At 34.8% G+C, this 19,781-nt stretch overlaps 1 protein-coding gene across 2 annotated transcripts in view; it reads right to left on the bottom strand.

Annotated features, from left to right (window-relative positions):
- The window catches only part of LOC111507040 (uncharacterized), a 415,477-nt gene that overhangs the window by 257,997 nt on the left and 137,699 nt on the right, over window positions 1–19,781 (bottom strand). Inside the window, exon 1 of one of the 2 annotated variants that reach the window (XM_074175699.1) lies at window positions 8,717–8,870. The exons of the other annotated variant lie outside the window; for it this stretch is intronic. The gene's annotated coding sequence lies outside the window, so the exon portion shown is untranslated. Of the gene's footprint in view, window positions 1–8,716; window positions 8,871–19,781 lie in introns of those variants that run through there. 2 annotated transcript variants of the gene reach the window in all.

Genomic DNA, 19,781 nt, shown 5'->3' with positions numbered 1-19,781 from the left:
GGAAAACAACTGATAAAAATGAAGTGCTACCTATGTATTATTCTGGTTTCAAATCAAATTCTGAATTATAAAACACAAGACCTAAAATTAATGTGAGAAATTACAACAACGGTCTAGAGCCAGTTTTTTATAGTTTGATTCTCGATAGGATATAGTTTGAATTCGAAGTGTGTCTTCTAGATAGGCGTCCGTTAATCTCGAACGATATTTGTTTTTCCAAAAATTTATCTTTGAGAAAGATGAGATGTTCAACATACATATATCGAGCCAAGGCATAGTGGCCAAATTCCTAGCTAGCAATGTCTTGAAATCTTGTAGCAAATTCGTTCCTGAGATCGGCCAGAAATTTTACACTGCCATATTTTCTTCAGAGTTCTTTTTATATCAAATAATTGTCGGAATATGAGAAAATTCACGTCTTGCAATATATTTTTGAAAAATATCCAGCTTGCAACGAGAAGCAGACACGTTTTGTATCAGATCACATATTAATTTTCTATTTCCTTGTGATTCTTGTTGAACGCATTTGAATATTTCAAAATAAAGCCACGACCAGCATATTACGCTTGTTTGTGCTTTGTGGCTCCCTTCGTATCTAAGTTTTGCAATAAAAAGGTTACTCCTTTTTTATCACCCAGAAACTTTCAATAACTTGACCTTTACTTAGCCAACGAAAATTTGTCGTATTACAGTTAAGTCAGAATACGCTGTCAGAAAGAAACTCCTTGAAATGTCGGTGCTGAAGAGCAGAATGAGATCTCATAAAATTAATCAACTTCTTTCAGTGAAGCACTAAGTTTCCCACAAAGAACTGCCTGATGAATTATGCACTGATACGATATTAGACCTGAGTTTTTATTCCTGATTCTCTTTACTACACCTTTTTCTTTGCCAATTATTGTTGGGATTCCGTCAGTTGAAAGCGACACCCTTTTATCTTAACTAATGTTAGATTTAGTAATAAATTCATCAATGACCTTGAATAAATCTTCTCTTCGAGTGTTACCTTTCAACGGCAATATTGCTAGCAACTCTTCCCTGAAAGTCTGACACTCAATATCAAGAAATCTTACGAAAATAGATATTTGTTCATCATCAATGTCACATGATTTATCAAGTGCTATGGTGTAGCAAGGTGCCTTTTACAAGTTCCAGGAGAGTGTTTTTAATATCAGCAGCAAATATTTCCGTTTTTTGTGTATTACTTCTCGCATCTTTTTTTCTTCATGAAGTGCCGTGACTACTTCTAACATAAATTTTTTCACCATCTCAGAATCTGAAAATGGTTTCTGCTGTTTATTAAGCGTCCAGCACACATTTTTATTGCTCGCTTATGCAACGAACTAGTAATTTTGTGTTTTTTTGTGGGAACTGAGATATGCATGAAGTGTCTCTTCAAATTAACACTCTTAACAATATCGACAGTTTTAATGCATATTAGGCACACTGGAACCGCTTGAGGCCTATTAGGCAGCGTAAAACAATAATGTTCAGTCCATTCTGCCAGAAACCTCCTATTTTCACTATCCACTTCACGCTTTTCAAAATCCATATTAACATAGGCAATTATTATGAAAACGCGAAAAATCACAAAACGAATGGTTGCTCCGCGGTTTGTGCTACGACTGACAGCCTGCTTCCCTCGCCCACACGCCCGCACCCCCGATTTTGATACTCGCTCGCGTTTGTTTCAACAAAACAAAATAGTGGCAAGCGCGCACAAACACACATACACACATATAGATAGGAAACTAATAAAACAACATCTGTTGTAGGTACTTGTAAAACAGGTTGACTAGGCAAATTGAAATAAAATAAGTACACATTTAGTTGAATTCTAGGTGGCTTAGAAATATTACTTCAATTAATAAAGGTATGGTATACCTTATCTATGTATTACTTTTCATACTTGGTATATAACACATTACAATATTTGGCGAACCAATGTTCGATTTTTTGCGGTCTGCAAACGGACCGCGGTCCGCCTGTTGCCGACCGTTTCTCTAGAGATTGAATTCATTTGTAGAAACTTTATTTCTCATAAATGAAATTCTCCAAATGAAAGAGTTCTTGAACAGTAAAGTTCGAGATGTACTGAGTTGAACCTCACAGTTCGTCGCGTATTTCTAATATGTTCCGCTATTGGTTTTCTTGTTCGGAACAGTGCTCCAAGCTTTTGAGAAGCAGCCTTGCAATTCCAGCGACATAATTGTGCCAATGTGCAAATGAAAATCCCCCTTATTTTTTGAACAGCTCAAAGAATGAAGCTCGTAATTTCATTCGCTTTTCTCCTCTCTTCTTAATTTCAATAATTTTATAATCATTCACTGCTATTGAAAATTGTTTTATTCGAAATCAAATATAATAATCATTTCAATTTTCCTTTACATACTACATATGTACTGTACTGTTATTCATAATGACAAAAATGAAATGTAATAAATATTTTTTTAAACAATTTTTTCAACTGGGTAAACATGCATCTTTAAATAGTCGTTCTATACTCAATAAGAAATTGGAAACTGAAAAATTGAAAGATTATTCAGTATTCCACATCGACATTGTTAGTATTAATCATGAGAACAAATTATTACCAAGAGAAAATTTCAGCTATCGACGAAGAAAATACTGCTTATACTTTTCTGTAATTTTTATTAGGAAGTCAAGATAGGCGGAAAAATGTATTTACAGTTCAGCAATTAGCTTTGTTTGTTTTCAATATTTACTTTGAATGTCAAAACAGTGAACCCATTCGATCCATGACGTTAAATAGCCTTGAACTAGTTGCGAAGTGCGAACCACTTCCTAAAATTCACTATTTCAAAGTGTGGATTTTTAGTACAAACTGTTATTTTGTAGGTTTCATCATAGTTGTCATTAGGATTTACTACTACTTCCATAATATACGTACGAGGTGCACCTGAGTCTATACACAGAGTTTTGAAAAACCGCGAAATCAAAGTAGCGCATGAACCAAATCATATGAGTAAACAATGCTTTTCAAAATTACGACCAATGAATACCACAATGGATCAAACTAGTGATGTTTACAAGATTGATAATAGAAATTGTGATGTCACATACAAAGGACAAAACAAAACTACCTAAAATTCAGTTTATCCATACACAAGAATGGCGTGAAAAATAAAAATCGTGACGCTCCTGCTTCATCCAAACGTTCGCTTGAAAATGCCCATCGCTTTAATTTTCAAAATACTAAGGTTGCAGCTTCTGAATGTGATTATCAGAAAGAAATAACGCTGGAAATGCTTCGACATAACATTCGAGATTTATCTTATACTTAGAATAACTTGATAAACATAGCCTAAACTCTCTCAATCAAAGTCAATACAAAGTTTTTGTAAGTTACTTCTGGAACCTTTCCATATGTTTTTTCTGGTTTTTCATTTTATTTTCATCGTCTCTGTACGATTACTCAATTCTATCGATTTCATTCTTACTTTGTAGTGTTATCACTGAAATTTTCAAATATTATTTGTGAGTAAAGTTTATCATTGTACATTTTTGTGTTTGTAATTTATTGATATTTCAGAATCTGAAGATTTAAAAAAATCCGAAACGTACGTACTTTTTGTATCATCAGAAATGGACATATGGAATTTTTATTTTCATATCGACCGAATCTGCTGAAAATATCTACTGAATGAAGAAAAACGATCAGGATAACTCAGTATTTATATGTGTTTGTATCTTAAACTCAAAATTTTCATTTTCACAAACTTATACAGTGTTTTATCAGAGCACCTTTTGCACTTGCAATTACTTCCCTATATCAGAGGATTATCGGAAAAGATGAGAAGAATTGGGGTCAAGTACAACATCAGAATCTGCTTCAGATCCGCAAACACTATCCATGGCAGCCTCACGAAAACCAGGCCACCAAACGCGGAGAAAACCAGCAAATCACGAGTAGCAGAGCATATTTAGATCCTTCAACATAACATCGAGTGGTCCTAAGTTGAGATCATACACAGGAAAAAACATTGGTTCCGGAGGAAATTCAAAGAAGCCGAATATATGTTGGCCAACAATGTATTCAGTCAAGCTAACGTAGAGATACGCAACATTTGGAAAGTCATAATCAAGCGAAAAATGGCCAACTCCCGCCAAACGGTCATCTCCCATTGAACCGGTGAAGGGAATAAGGAAAGTGGGTTAAGTGAAAGTACCATAAATATAGTCATCTCTCGGAGGAATTAGTCCAGTCATCACCGGAAGACGATTGTGGATACTAACATTCGTAACGTCGTGAAGTAACTTGGCTTGGAATCTTTCAACTTTTTATTTTTATTATTAATTTTTGTTGTGGAGTAACTTGGCTTGGAATCTCTCAACTTTTCATTTTTATTATTGATTTCTGTTCAATTGTTCGATTTTTACTTGTATTTCATTCCACTATTATTTGATTTCAGGTTTTTTTTTGCTTAATACAATTGATATTTTCAGCTATTTATTTTTTTATTAGTTCTTTCCGGGATTTCAAATCATTTTATATAATATCGGACAATGGAAGTCCGAACTAATGAAATTCATCATGAAACATTGTCAATCACCTTCAAAGAAAAGTTTTGAAAGATTTATCAAATTGTGTCACAGTATTTCTGAAATACATATACTTTAATACTGGCAGATATCAGTGTAGTAGTCACCCAGAAGTAAAATAAAACTAAGAAATAAATACATATGTTTGTTGTCGGCAGAAATTTCTCAGTAATTTTGTCGAGTCTTGGATTTTTAGTAGTTTGACGTTTCGGCTTCGACTTTGCAGTCATTTTCAAGAAGCTATCACCACAATGAGGTCTCAATCTACCTACTCCTCAAATAGTGACACGGTGCCAGAGGTTTGTGACTTGACGCCGAGGCGTTTATCTGCCTAAAACTTCCCCAAGGAAGTATAATCTGTATTAGACGATTCAAGATAAAATTTTATATGAAAATGCATATTTTTCAAATCTTTCCTTCAGTTTGTATCTGAAATGAACATAAAGTCTAACACACAGAGCAAGGTCTAAAGAAAATACTGCATTCCTCCAAGTATAATTATTTTCTTTGTAAATTATAAATATAGAAGCTAATGAAAAATTCTTTTGAAAATATAAGTTACAAATTACTTTTTCATGCCAGATGTATTACTGGGTCGATAAAACATTTGACACCTTATGCAATGAATGTAATACAAGAAACAGACGAATATGATATACGAGAGTTTATATTTGAAATGGGTATTAGTTGCAACTTTCTCACGTCAGGTAGCTAATATATCGATTCTTTATTGCTAATAGCTGAGGGTATATTTTTCAGCAGGGTCTTCGAATTAGATTTTCTATAATTCGAGAGTGATGACGGAACTGATATTGTATTCTTAATATTCGTACAAGCAACTCTCTTTGTTACAAAAAAAAAGCTTCATTCAGCGTGATATCAAATTTCATGATTTAAAATCGTCTTTATAGAAGCCGTTTTATTCAGATCGAGCAAATCAGTGGTCGTTTTTGAAATATTTCGCCAAAAACTCAAATTTTAGAATTTCGTTTTTTGGCTCTGCCGCCCTTATTCCGAATGATAGAGAAAAGTCAGAAGAATTTTCTGTACTGTTTCATATTTGTTATAATCTTATATGAACGAGTTCGCAATGCCGACGTTGCATTCATCATCAACTTTTTTTTTTTAAATACGGACCTGCATTGTAATATACAGTTGAATTTGTTAATACAGTGGCTACAAACATTGATAAAAAAACTATAGATCCGTATTTAAACAAATGAAGTGAATGATGAAATATAATGAACTAAACGTCGCATTGCAAATTGATTTATTTCAGATCAGGGTTACTATCAGGTGTTATCGTTTTCGAGATGGCAATGGGGGACAACTAAAACAATAGCCTGTATGAGCTCATCCTACAATTTGATATCAAGCTTCATCATTGGATACTACCATTCATTGATGTTCTGAATTGATATTTAATGTAAATGAATGTTCCATGAGTATACACTTCTGAGAAACCATCAGCAGTGGTAATAGTTCGTCTTTTGATAAGTGATTGAACAAAACAATTTCATAGACTTCAGTTCATTGAGATTAGTTAGACAAGTTAACAACAACAAGCATCTAGATGCCTATGAGAGCTTAGAAATAAGTCAACATAATGATATTATGACCAACGAACGATGGTGACCAATACCTAGCAGTTTACTATATAGCTTTTTGCAATAATATTTTTTATTATCAGATTTACCTGACAAGTAGCTGAGGCAACATTGTGAACTCTATTTGAACCAATTAAGACACATGTATCCAGCAGAGGTATATATGCTATAAACAAGGACAAAATTGTATGTAGATTTAGTTCAATCTTTTGAATATGATCACTTGGCGATTGAAACACGTGTCGAGGTGTTGAAAATAACGGTTTGGTGTTGGGATAGAACTTCAGTAATGAATATTACTGGAGTTTTTTCCAAACACTAAACCGTTATTTCGACACCTCGATACGTGTTTCGATCACCAAGAAATTATCTTCAAGAAGAAGATCAAACTGATTGATCTTCCTCTTGAAGATGGTCACTTGGTGATCGAAACACGTGTCGAAGTGTTAAAATAACGGTTGGGTGTTGGGAAAAAATTCCAGTAATATTCATTACTATACCAAAGGTTCCAAACCGTGCTCACAACAACTTTAGTAATATCCATCACTACACCAAAGGTTCCAAACAGTACATCACAAGGTGATTGAAGTTTTGGTCAAATTGTTCATGCCTCATCCTCGTTTTAGAAGTTAGCAGAAGAATTTTGAGGTTACTATCAACAATTTTCTGTAGTTTACCTTATCTGAAGGGAATTTAAAACATCCCTTTGGAGACGGGACTGTGTAACCAGACTATTCAGAAATGAAATTACTTCCACATTGCTAATCAACTTCACATTCAGAATATTAATTACATACACACAACATACATACAATATAATTACATACACAACAACAGTATAATTTGAGACAGCAGTCCTACTTTCAGAAGCGTTGAACATCACAAGATTGAATCATTCTATTTCTGAAATCTAAAGGGATCGTTGATGCAGAGCAGAAACAGGTTCAGTGTGAAAATTGAGCCCTGCGGTAACCCTTCGTTAACAGCTGATGAGTCGGAGATGATATCATTAACCACAAAGATCTATACGAAAGGAGACTGAACAATATCATGTGCAAACTATGAGTAGAGAGCCATCTGCAAATTCATTGTTGAATGTTAATAAATCTTGAACCACTTGCAGTGATTCTCCGTTTTTTCCGGTACATCTTAGCAAAACATATATTCAATTTCAATTAGGGGAACAGCTAATTCAACAATAATAAATCCTCTCACTACAAAATAAAATAATGAAATGTATATTCAAACTACCATATCTTGAACCTACATCAAATTCATATATACCGCGTGATTTTTCAGATATTCAGCCCATTTTTCAATTGAAAATTTATTGTTTCATTCATTCATTACAAACATATGAATTTGAATTTCAATCAAATAAATATCATCCATGATATCCATCCAAGAAAAAAAAACTATTAGTTAAATCATATCGCTGAATATCTGGGGAGAAATCAATATTAGATCTAGGCGTTGGAATATATAATAATTTTCCAGAGAAACTAAAAATGAATCAAAAAACAAAATTCAAAACGGAGTTGAAAAAGCTTCTGCTTTCTTCCTCTATTTGACATTCTGATCCCCATCTAATTTTATTCACTTATTATGTATATGTATATATGAATATGTATATATGTATATGTATATATGTGCTCTACACTCAATTGATGTTTTAGTTTTGATATGATTTATTTAATCACTATTTCAATTTTTATTCATGTTACAAACATTCTTGTTTCTTGGGATCGTTGAACATAATCATTAATATTATTATATGATGACTGATATCACATTCAAAATTTCTTGTATCGTCCAACCCATGTTAGGAATCACACGTTAAAAGGTAGGACCTCGTTAGTCCTTAGCTCGCACAAGTTTCGACTTCTGAGGGTTTTCGTTCGTAGGGGTGCGATAGCTGGTTAACGAAAAAAAAATATTTGGAAACATAAACAAACATTTAACATTTATCCGCATTATCCATTTCGGTCATAGGCGGGTTACAATATAATTCATTTGGTATTGGTATTATATAGGTTGATAGATTTCAGAGAAGTTACTATTGTTTAGGCTAAGAGTAGACTTAGAAACTCCAGACAACTTGGCAGCATCTCTTCCTCGTTTCAATTGAAGGCAGTCTATTTTTTTCATATTGATTATTTGATAGTTTTACCAGATAATCTAATTATTTTTTGAGACCAAACTATTAAGAAAACAGATTTGAGGTACTGGTGCTGCACTGTCTTCTGATTTTGTCGAATCAACTGTCATGACTCTTCGTTGTTTTATTTTTCTGTTAGATATCCTGAATATAAATAATTGATTCTCTCTATTCGGTTGAATCGATTGGTAATAATGAATTCCATCTGAACCAGTTGAATCAATGATCAAAAGTTCACCTTATTCATTTTGGAATCTACTTGAATAATTTTCTGATAGTAGCCCCGATATTACCAAAATAAAAAGAAGAAACTAACGGTAGTACAATCATTGTTCCAATCTTTTATTTGATCGATCGCCTCAACTAAAGTTGGCATTACCAAACTTACCTAATAACACCAAGGAACTACCATTCACGGCAATCGAAATAACTGAACAGTTCTTCTGACTGTCGACCGGTACGAGAATCCGTAAGGCAATATTAGTTTCCGGAAATCCACATGTACCAAACGCTATTCACTCACCGGCCAGATTGCAATGTACAAGACGCGCGCGCTGAATCAAATGTTTCTCCGAGATCGCTGATTGCTTGTATAAAGCTTGAAAGATTCGTGCAGGGTTGCCACATTCTGTCAGGACCGCCGTAATCAGTTTTCACAGTAATTGATATTAGTCTAATGATTGTATCGACGATATACACATACACAAGAAAAATGTTTCGAAATATTCATCTCTACCAACGTACCTACACAGACCTATCAGATCCAAATAAGGAATTCTAATAATCCTAATGAAGGAGTCTGGCGGATTGTAAAGGCAGTAACACGTACATAATGAAAAAAAATTCAACATCATTTCTAAGAATGATAATGAAAGAACTATGTCGATAGTGCTATTCGTAGAGAGAAAGCTACATACCTGAATTATGTTTTGAAACAAAAGAAAACAAAAGTACTTGGAATACCCCGAGATCACTTGAAGTACTTCGTGATGAAAGTACACCTGACATTCCTCTATAATTGAAAAACTTGGATTTACTCAATGAAAATTTGACGAATACAACAGTACTGAGTGAAACCCAAGGAAAACAGCCCTGCCTGATAAATAAACAATACCATTACACGATCCTAATTTCAAATGTAGTACTGTATGTTCGGAAACCGTCTTGAAATGCCTCAATACAATCAAAAGCAATGCTGTATGGTCTGATGGAATCTCTCTTCGCATGCTAGACTTGAAGTACCTCATTTATTGAAGCATATTACATATATTTTAATTTGGCCATCAAATCCTCTCTGTGGAAACAGGCTAATGTCAGACCTTCAGCCAAATGTAACAATCCTGCAGAACTGTCTGATATAAGACAAATCAGTATTCTTCCAACTCTCTCGAATACGTTCGAAATGATAATTAAAGAACAGGTTACGAGATATATTAGTATGAATAATCTTATGACTGAAGTTCAATCTGGATTCCGTCCTCATTACAGTACAACCACAGCATTGAATCTGATTACAGATGATATTTTCAAAACAATTGATGAGGGAAATTCGACCTGTCTCATTCTATTAGACTATTAGACTACAATAATGCTTTCGATACTTTGGACCCGTCTATTTTATGTAAGAAACTGAAAGATTTTAGCTTCTCGGACGGTGCAGTTTCACTCCTGGAGAGTTACTTAACTGGATGAACTCAAACTGTCAATTTGAATGGTGAACAATCTTCTTCCTCAAGAAGACATTATGGCGTTCTACAAGGCTCTGTCTTGGAACCTCTACTCTTTGCTCTCTATATATCTGATTTCCATGAATGCGGATGACACTCAATTATACATGTCGTTCAGTTTCAGTGAAGTCATCATTGCCGAGGATATCATTAACAGAAACTTGGAACTACTCTTTGATGCATCTCTTGCACACAATTTTGAGTTCAATTAAAAAAATCGCAAGTGATGCTGTTTGATTCGAAAGGAAAGAGAAACCTCTTGCCAACTCACATACTATAAAAATTAATAACAGTGCTATTCAATTCGTAAATGAGAGCAAAAATTGGGGTCTTTGGATTGATACTGACCTAAGATTCATAAAGCATGTTATTCAGCTCTGTAAGGCCTCATATGACGTGTTACGGCAGCTATACCCCAGTAGACACTTGATGTCAAAAAAAAACTCAAACTGAATCTATGCAAGTCTTTGATATTCTCCCGATTAGCGTATTGTGACATTATTTATGGAATGGCCCTAGATCAGCATAATGCGTTACGGTTGCAAAAAAATCAAAAATTTTGATTCGCATACGGTATATGGAAGTGTGACCATATCAGTAATTCATTCAATGACTCAGGTTGGTTGAAAATGAATCAAATGAGAGAAACACACCTCCTTACTGTAAACCATAAAATTTTGCGATCAGGAACACCATTATATCTGCGAAAAAAATGTTTTTTCTGTCGCGAAAGAGTGATTCGCGAAATAAACATCTACTGCTCATTCGAAAACACAAAACCGCATTATACAAACGTAGCACACACTGCAGCAAAACTATACAACAGGTTACCCCATGAACTCAAAGACCTCAGTTTGAGAAATTTCATAAAACGTTTGAAAGTCGTTCTCCTAACAATCCTCCTACTATCTGATGACTCTTCCAATGATTTTTGGCACATGTACGAACAGGCTTCTGTTCTAACGATATGAAATTATTTAATTATTCCCCCACTTTACTCATTAATTTTGTTATCATTCCATTTTTTTTTCACCTATACCCCTTGTATATATTACACTTATAGATTAAGTGTCTTCGTCCAAGATTGGGTTTGAAAGAGGCTTTAATAACTGAACCCCGCCCATTCATCATTCTTGTTGAACATGCATTCGTAAACTATTAATATCATTATTAGTATTATTATTATCCATAATTCAAGATCTTATACCGAGTAATAGCTAACACTTTCAACAACTTCTTTGAACGTTTGTTTGAAGGTGATTGACAATGTTTCATGATGAATTTCACTAGTTCGGACTTCCATTGTCTTCTATATAAAATGATTTGAAATCCCTGAAACAACTAAAAAAATAGAGGAATTAAATATGAGTAGCTGGAAATAATAATTATATTAACCAAAATAAACCTAAAATGAAATAATAGTGAAATCAAATACAAGTAAAAATAGAACAATTGAATAAATAAAAATAAAGAAATGAAAAAAGGAAGAAAATAAAAATAAAAAGTGAAGAGATTCCAAGTCACGTTAGTTCACGACGTTTCGATTGTTAGTATCTACAATCGTCTGCGGGTGATGACTGGACTGATTCCTCCGAGAGATGACTATTTATAGGTCGTTCGAGTACTTTCACTTATCCCCGCTTTCCATTTTCCGCTTCACTGGTTCCGTGGGAGATGACCGTTTTGGCGGGAGTGTTGATGGGTCCAAACATGGTCTGCTATTCCTGATTTGCTGGTTTCCCCTCGCTGTGTGTATTTCTTGTGCTCGGCAATGCGAACATTCAATGGCCTCTTAGTTTCACCAATATAGGATTTTCCGCACTCACAGGGTATCCGGTACGCGGACTGCGATTCCAAGAATTGCATTTACCGGATACCCTGTGAGTGCGGAAAATCCTATATTGGTGAAACTAAGAGGCCATTGAACGTTCGCATTGCCGAGCACAAGAAACACACACAGCGAGGGGAAACCAGCAAATCAGGAATAGCAGACCATGTTTGGACCCACCAACACAACATCGAGGGGTCCCAAGCTGAGATCTTGCACCACAGAGAGGAACATTGGTTTAGGAGAAAATTCAAGGAAGCCGCATACATGTTGTCCAACAACGTATGCAGCCAAGCCAGCGTAGAAATACGCAACATATGGAAACCCATCATCAAGCGAAAAATGGCCATTTCCCGCCAAAACGGTCATTTCCCACGGAACCAGTGAAGCGGAAAATGGAAAGCGGGGATAAGTGAAAGTACTCGAACGACCTATAAATAGTCATCTCTCGGAGGAATCAGTCCAGTCATCACCCGAAGACGATTGTAGATACTAACAATCGAAACGTCGTGAACTAACGTGACTTGGAATCTCTTCACTTTTTATTTTTATTTCCTTTCTTTTTTTATTTCTTCATTTTTATTTATTCAATTGTTCTATTTGATTTCACTATTATTTCATTTCAGGTTTATTTTGGTTAATATAATTATTATTTTCAGCTACTCATTTTTAATTATTCTCTTTTTTTAGTTGTTTCAGGGATTTCAAATCATTTTATATAGTAGACAATGCAAGTCCGAACTAGTGAAATTCAACTTCTTTGAATTCATACCAGAAGGGCAGTAACAAAATACGAAATCTCCTAAAAAAAAATAGGGTAAATAATTCAAATTTCGCGAGCTAAGTACATTCGATTGGTGACTTCTCCTATTTTTTACGTTGGTACACTCGTTACGAATATATGTTCACAATTTCAGCAGTTCAGCATGTTCTGTTTGTTGGAGAGAGGCATTAAAGTGTTTTGCGAGTTCATGGCTTTCGCATCACTCGTCATTCCTTGTTCGTTGGTCAAAAACAACACCGTTATCATGCCTCAGCCACTGTATCCGCCAGATTTACCCCCTGCGACTTTTTCCTGTTCCCAAGATTGTAAAGACCCATCAAAGGACGGCATTTTGCCACGCTTGAGGAGATGAAAATCGAATCGCTCATACTAAATTGTGCATATTAGAAATGTTTCGAGGATTGACAAAACCCTGACACAAGTTTTTCATACCTGAGAGCGCCTACTTTAAAGGAGAAAATATAGAAATTGATGAATAAATAAACACTCTGAAAAAAATGAAAATTCACCTTATGTTTTTAATATATTTCGTATTAAATCCAGCGGCAATATTTCTCAGTTTGATTCGCAGAACGAATTTCTTCAACATAATGAATTTTCTATTCATCCATTCAATATAGAGGAGTTTTTTCAATCTCATTTTTGGAAAACTGAAAAACAAATAGGCCTCTGGACTTGACACTATATATCTTTTATTGCTTACAATAATTATGCATACAATTGTGAATCCGCTGACATAACTCTCTTTCTGTACAGGCGAATTTCCTGATATTCTGAAGCGAGAAAAGGTCGTTTTTATTAATAAAAAATGTTTTAGGCAGAACTTCGAGATCTGTAGACCTGTCACTATACCCTTTTCATTGTCAAAATTATTTAAATACTGTGAGATGGATAGACTTGATTTCCCTTGATAAAACAGATATACTTGCAACTGAATACAGCAGAATATTCAACAATTACAGCACTTCATCATTTCTATAAAAAGTTGTGTCCTGTTGGACTGTGCTGATCAATAAAAAACAATTGCACAAACTCAATGCCCCAGGTGCCCCACTGAGTTGCTTGAGCACATATTTGATGTAGAAAGAACTCTTTGTAAGGTGAATCAGGAATCAACTGGAATGATGTAGAATTTAGTTTAGAAGTTTAACGAGGTTCCATTATAGGACCCATACGTAAACGAAAATGATATTCAAAAATACTGATACTTTTTCCCAATTTCATATACATAATAAGTGATTTGAAATCATCAACAATCCATCCATTTATTTTACAATTGCATGAATGTTTTTTCATCCCACATCAGTAATATGTTTCAAAATTGTGGTTTTTATATAACATCTCTTACGACTTGTTTGAATGTGGTTCCTCAGTTTTCATCTTGATACCTCTAGGGTTCCTGCAAAAGAGTTTATGGAGTATCAAAAGCACCAAAAAAAAGGGTTTCATTTTTTTATCTTCGATCGCAATTCCCGCTACAAACCATCTGTTTCTCAACTACACCCGTGTCTTAACATCAGTAGAAAAGATTTATAGTGAATATATTGGATTCAATTGTATCATTTGGTGTTAATTTGTGTTAAATGCGACTGTACTTCAAGCGGAAATTTACGCTATTGAACTGTGTGCGGAGAGATTGGACGAATCCAATCTCATACACAAGTCAATAAAAATGTTCTCGGACAGTCAAGCGGCGTTGAAAGCTCTTGACTCCTGCCGAACAACGTCTAAATTGGTAGCAAATTGCCAAAAAAGACTCTCCTCGATAGGAAGACTCGACATATTGTCTCCAGTCTGCATTCCTCGTCATACTGGCATGAAAGGCAATGAGGCTGTTGACTCCCTCATAAAGGAAGGTGGTGCAAGCAGTTTCATCGGACCAAAAACTGTCATTGGCATCGCTTTGGGCTTTGCCAAAAAAAGATTGAAGACCTGGATGGCAAGAAGATTTATGGACTTCTGGCAGAATCTTCCAGGATTGGCTCACTCCAAGGCGTTTATTCACCCTTCGAAGCTTGATACCAAACAGTTGTTCGACTACAGTAGGCATGAACTAAGATGTCTAACAGGCCTTCTTACAGGACACTGTCAGTTGAATCATCATATGCAGAGACTCGGACTTTTGGAAGACAGTGTGTGTCGCTCTGTTTGGAAAAATGATGAAACAGCAGAGCACATACTTTGTGCCTGCCCCGCTGGGGACCGCATCAGGTTTTTAGAGCTAGGCAGAGCCGTACTCTTACCATCTGACATGAAAGAAAGTTCGCCACAGAGACTAATCAGCTTCGTTAAGAAGCCGGGTTTGTTTGTTCGAGTGTGAACATGTGTGAGCCGCGATGAATCCTTGCGGGTTGTGGTGGACCTAACATAACGTAATATAACCTAACATAATCTAACATAACCTTTGGACTTAACATAACCTAACCTACTGTTAATTTATTATGTTTTATAATCATAGGCAATATGCGATTAGTATTAGACACGCCTGAAGAAACTATTGAATAGCAAAACACGTGTTGCGTTTTTGTGAAACTGTTTAGTGAAAATCTTACAATAAAGTGCTTCATTAATAACATACAATCAAGAGGATTCATTTTTAATTCAATTAGCCACCAGTGAACAATTCAACGATTAGGTATATTACTGAAATGCATGCAAAATCTGTGAATTTCTAAAAAATTTCAAGTTCTTTATGATATTGTACATCACTCATTTTTAAAACTCCCGATATTTCCCTACTATTTTGCCATTTGGCAACACCGCACTTACTCACGGCAGGCAGATTCAGGTTCTCTATAGATGTTCCCCACCTTCCTTCCTTCCGCTGAGGTCACTCACTCACTACGGCGAAGAGTCCATGACCTTACACTTAGACAAGCGCCTCTAATTAATCTATGATATCTATCTTTGTTTTGATTACCTTATAGGGGGTTACTAGGGAAATTCTATATAAATTGGTGAAGGTGACGCTTTTGAAGATTTTGGAAGGATGATGGGTGCGTTGCATTGAATGCGAGGTAAAAATCGATATCAAAACAATTGAAATGTATTTCATTGTCAGGTAGGTAAGGAACGTTTTGATGTGATGATCACTGATATTGAACCTTTACTAGGCCTTAGAAACATTCAATATCATTATATTTTTATGTACTTACGTTCAAGATATTTATATCATTGAAAAAAATTAAATTTGTAAGGTATATCAGACCTTCAATACATGAGGGTTGCCTTTTATATTTCGGGATTAGAGAACAAAAACAAATATTGATCATCAAAAATCACTTTATAGTTTTCCAAAATATTCCCCTTGAAGATCTATACACTTTTGCATGCGTTTGAACCAATTGTCGAAGCACTTTTGCCACTCTGATTGAGGTATCTCCAAAATATGCATTCTAAATGCAGCAACCGCTTCTTCAGGTGTCGAAAAACGTTGTTTTTTACGTGCGGGAATAAAAATAAGTCATTCGATGCCAAGTCAGGACTATACGTCGGATGTATCATCCAATCAATGTTTTGGGTGCTCAAAAATGCAGTTGTTTGAGCCGATGTATGAGGTGGTGAAGAGTGGTGGTTAAGAGTTATCCGTCTTCGGCGGTTGGTTTTCCTGATTTCTTGGACGACAACTGGCAAACAAACTGTTGTGACTGTTCTGTATTGTTCTAGTGGTACGGTTGCGACATGTCCAGTTTTTTCGAAAAAACAGGTGACCGTTTGCTTGGAAGTGCTTCGTGCGCGAACAACTTTTGTTGGATTTGGCTCGTCTTGAAACACCCATACAGTCGACTGTTGTTTACTTTCGGGCTCATACGCGTAAATATACGATTCATCACCTGTCACGATGTGATAGACGTGTTTCAAAGCACCGCGATTGTATTTTTTAGCCTTTCCTTCGACCAATCGACACGAGCCTTTTTTTGAGCGATTGACAAATTATGTGGGATCCAACGCGAAAAAAATTTTTTACAGTCAACAGTTTATGCAATATTGAATGTATGCTAGTCCCACTGATGTCTAAGGTTGTTTCAATCTCACGATAGGTCACATGAGGATCTTGCAATATCAGTTAGCGCACAGCATCAATGGTTTTGGAAACAACAAGAAACAACAATTGATTTTGGACGACCTTCACGAAATTCGTCTTGGAGTGAACTAGGACCACGATTAAATTCACCATACCATCGATAAACACTGGTCCTTGATGGAGCTTCATCGCCAAAAATTTAATCAAGTTCATCCATGCACTGTTGCTGACTTAATCCATGTCGGAAGTTGTGAAAAATAATCGCACGAAAATGTTCACGATGAGATGAATCTTTTAAGTTACTGTAAACAACACAAATAGCGCGCGTATGTCAAAATGTTCTGAGTACGTATAAGCCCAAAAATGTCCAACACTAGGGTTTCCAAATCCCGAAACATAAAAGGCAACCTATCGTAATTTCAATTTGGCAATTCAATCTGACAAACCTGTGGTCCGAAAGCATACACATTAGGGTGGCACGAAGAAATAGGCCATTTTTTTTACTTTATACTCTGAAAAATAGGTTGGTAGACACCTCAAAACAATTCTTCTCGAATATTAGCTCTCAGCTTTGATAAAAACGTCCTCCGCCTGTCAGTTTTTTATTTTTCTTTCATTTCATTTTTCTTCATTTTAAAAAACTCAGGTTTGTACGATTCTCCCTGAAACTCATAATTTAATTTGAAATTGTTCGAATAATTAACCAAAATCTCTTGAATTTAATGTGCATTGAAGTTGACGATGAATATCTTGCAAATGGTTAATTTAATCGACTAATCCATAATATACAATTTTTGTAGAGCGTATTGTAATATATTTTTGTTAACGTGTCATAAAAATTTCATAAGAAAAAAGAAATCTGCCTAAAAATAATCAAGCTTTAACCTTCAATAACTTTTGAACGGTGTGATTTACAAATAAATTGTAGAATACCTTTTTTTGTAGAAAATTAAAAAAAAAATAAAAACTGTCTTTCCTACCAAAATTAAGAGCTCATACTTGGGGAAAATTTCTTTTGTGGTGTCTACCAATCTATATTTTAGAGTATAAAGTGGAAAAAAATTGTTGATAATTTTGGCATACCCCAATACACACCCATCAATATTAATGCTGAAAACAAACTTTCATTCCATAAAAGTTCCTTATTACTTTCACAATGTACTCAGATGAATATTTGAGAATATCTGAAAATTCAATCTTCATTTCATAATACTTTGCTTATAGTCATTGTTGAAGGAATTTTGCATTCATTTGTTGGAGAAACAAACTTTGCCAGCCGCCAAAATGTAGGATCGATAATAAAAAGGTATAAAAGGCTACACGAAACATGTTAACGAATATATTGAGAGGCGTCTGTCATAGTATTTGATAACTTATCAAATTGAATGGCGGAAACTATACGATCATATAAATGGAACTGTGCTGGTTGTGTACTTTGTTTGATCTCATTTTTCATTTCATTCCTTTTACTCATTAACTCTGAGCCAGTACAAAAGTAAGTGGATAAGTGTAGTGTAGAATATACGTCGAAAAGGGCTGAATGAATAGTACTGAATATTGATAATAATAGTAATTCACATCAAATTTCACAAAAACTTATGAATTCGTCAAGACTATAGAAATTATTTTTTATTAGGCAGAATTTCAGCACGAGTTTCAAAAATTTGGTGAAGGCGCTATATATTATATCAGAAATTAATTTTGTCAACAGTCGCAGGTGATTTTTTGAAATAACTTGAAATAACTATGTAATGTTATGAGATATTACTGAAAAAACAGTCGCAAAATAGTAGCTTCTTAGGGAATTGTCTTCTAAACTGTTCTTCCAAAACAGCATTTATTTGATCTGGACCAAATATAGCCGATTTTATCATTTCAGCTCATATCATTATTGATTTGAGTGCCTGATAATTTGGTTTGTCTCAAAAGTAACAGGTTTATTTTCCACTTTCAGATTTATAATTCAGATCCTCTGTTTACTAAATTGTCTTTGCCAAGAAGATGAGCATGGTGTCGACAGCGTATGTGATTATTTATTTATTTATTTACACTGTTCTACAGGTTATACTCAACTACAGAACAGGGATATAAGGCAAATCACGATATAATACAAGTACAATAAGTTATAAGCTAAAAACAATACATATAAAATTAGCTGAAGTGAAAAAACCTAATCGCAGACATGGAACAGTAAAGATTGTCAGGCTGACAACTTGTTGAACTGCATTTGACACACATGTTATGTAGAGGTGAACGTTTCAGAATATTTTTACGTGGTGTTGGTATATAAAAACGACTATCTACTCTAGAGGTTAGTCTAGGTATATTGAAATTATGTTTTTGTATAGTATGTGGGTTTAAAAAAAAATTGGAGTGACAATCCCGACGGCAACTCAAGCTATTCATAGCATGTCTAGCTGAAAATTCATCATGGGGAAATCCAATTGGTGAATAGATGTTGTCTGATCTAAAAGAGTGAAGTTTTAGGAAATGACATTTTACTGATTCAACTTTCTCTGTATACAACTTATGAGATGGATTCCAGATTATGGATGCATATTCTAATTTTGATCTGACGAAAGCATAGTATAATTTTTTGGGAAAGAAAGTTTTTGACTTTCTACTACTCCATCTGATACAAAAAAAAGGGATGAGATAATCTTCCAAAGAAAGGAAGAAAGTAATCAATTTGAAAATAAGTAACTCTATACATGGATGTGTAGATCATGCAAAGAAGTAACTTTCAGACACAAACTGAAAGAAAGTCCTCCTGAAACAGCTACTTTCATATAAACATTGAATTACACGAAAGAAAAATTCTTTCGAAACAAATACTTCTATATAAACACTGAATTATACGTAAGACACTTTTCTCTACTCAGTTTGTATTTCAAACATCCGTTGTGGAATAAGAATCAGATATCATTCACATGAGTTCTACTTTGAATGAATGGTAATAAATTGTACTCACATGGAACACTGTTACCCTCACTGGTATACACCGATGTTTCGCCTTAAGACCCTTGCCCTAAGGCAGTACCAAATTGGATAACAAAAACTTTCTTTTCCCAAAAAAAAAAATTATCACTC

This window comes from Leptinotarsa decemlineata, unplaced genomic scaffold (assembly GCF_025532065.1).
Source record: "Leptinotarsa decemlineata unplaced genomic scaffold, Ldec_3_MD MMD2_tig00001064_RagTag_RagTag, whole genome shotgun sequence".
Classification (NCBI taxonomy): domain Eukaryota; kingdom Metazoa; phylum Arthropoda; class Insecta; order Coleoptera; family Chrysomelidae; genus Leptinotarsa; species Leptinotarsa decemlineata.
This window is presented reverse-complemented; position numbering and strand designations above follow the sequence as displayed.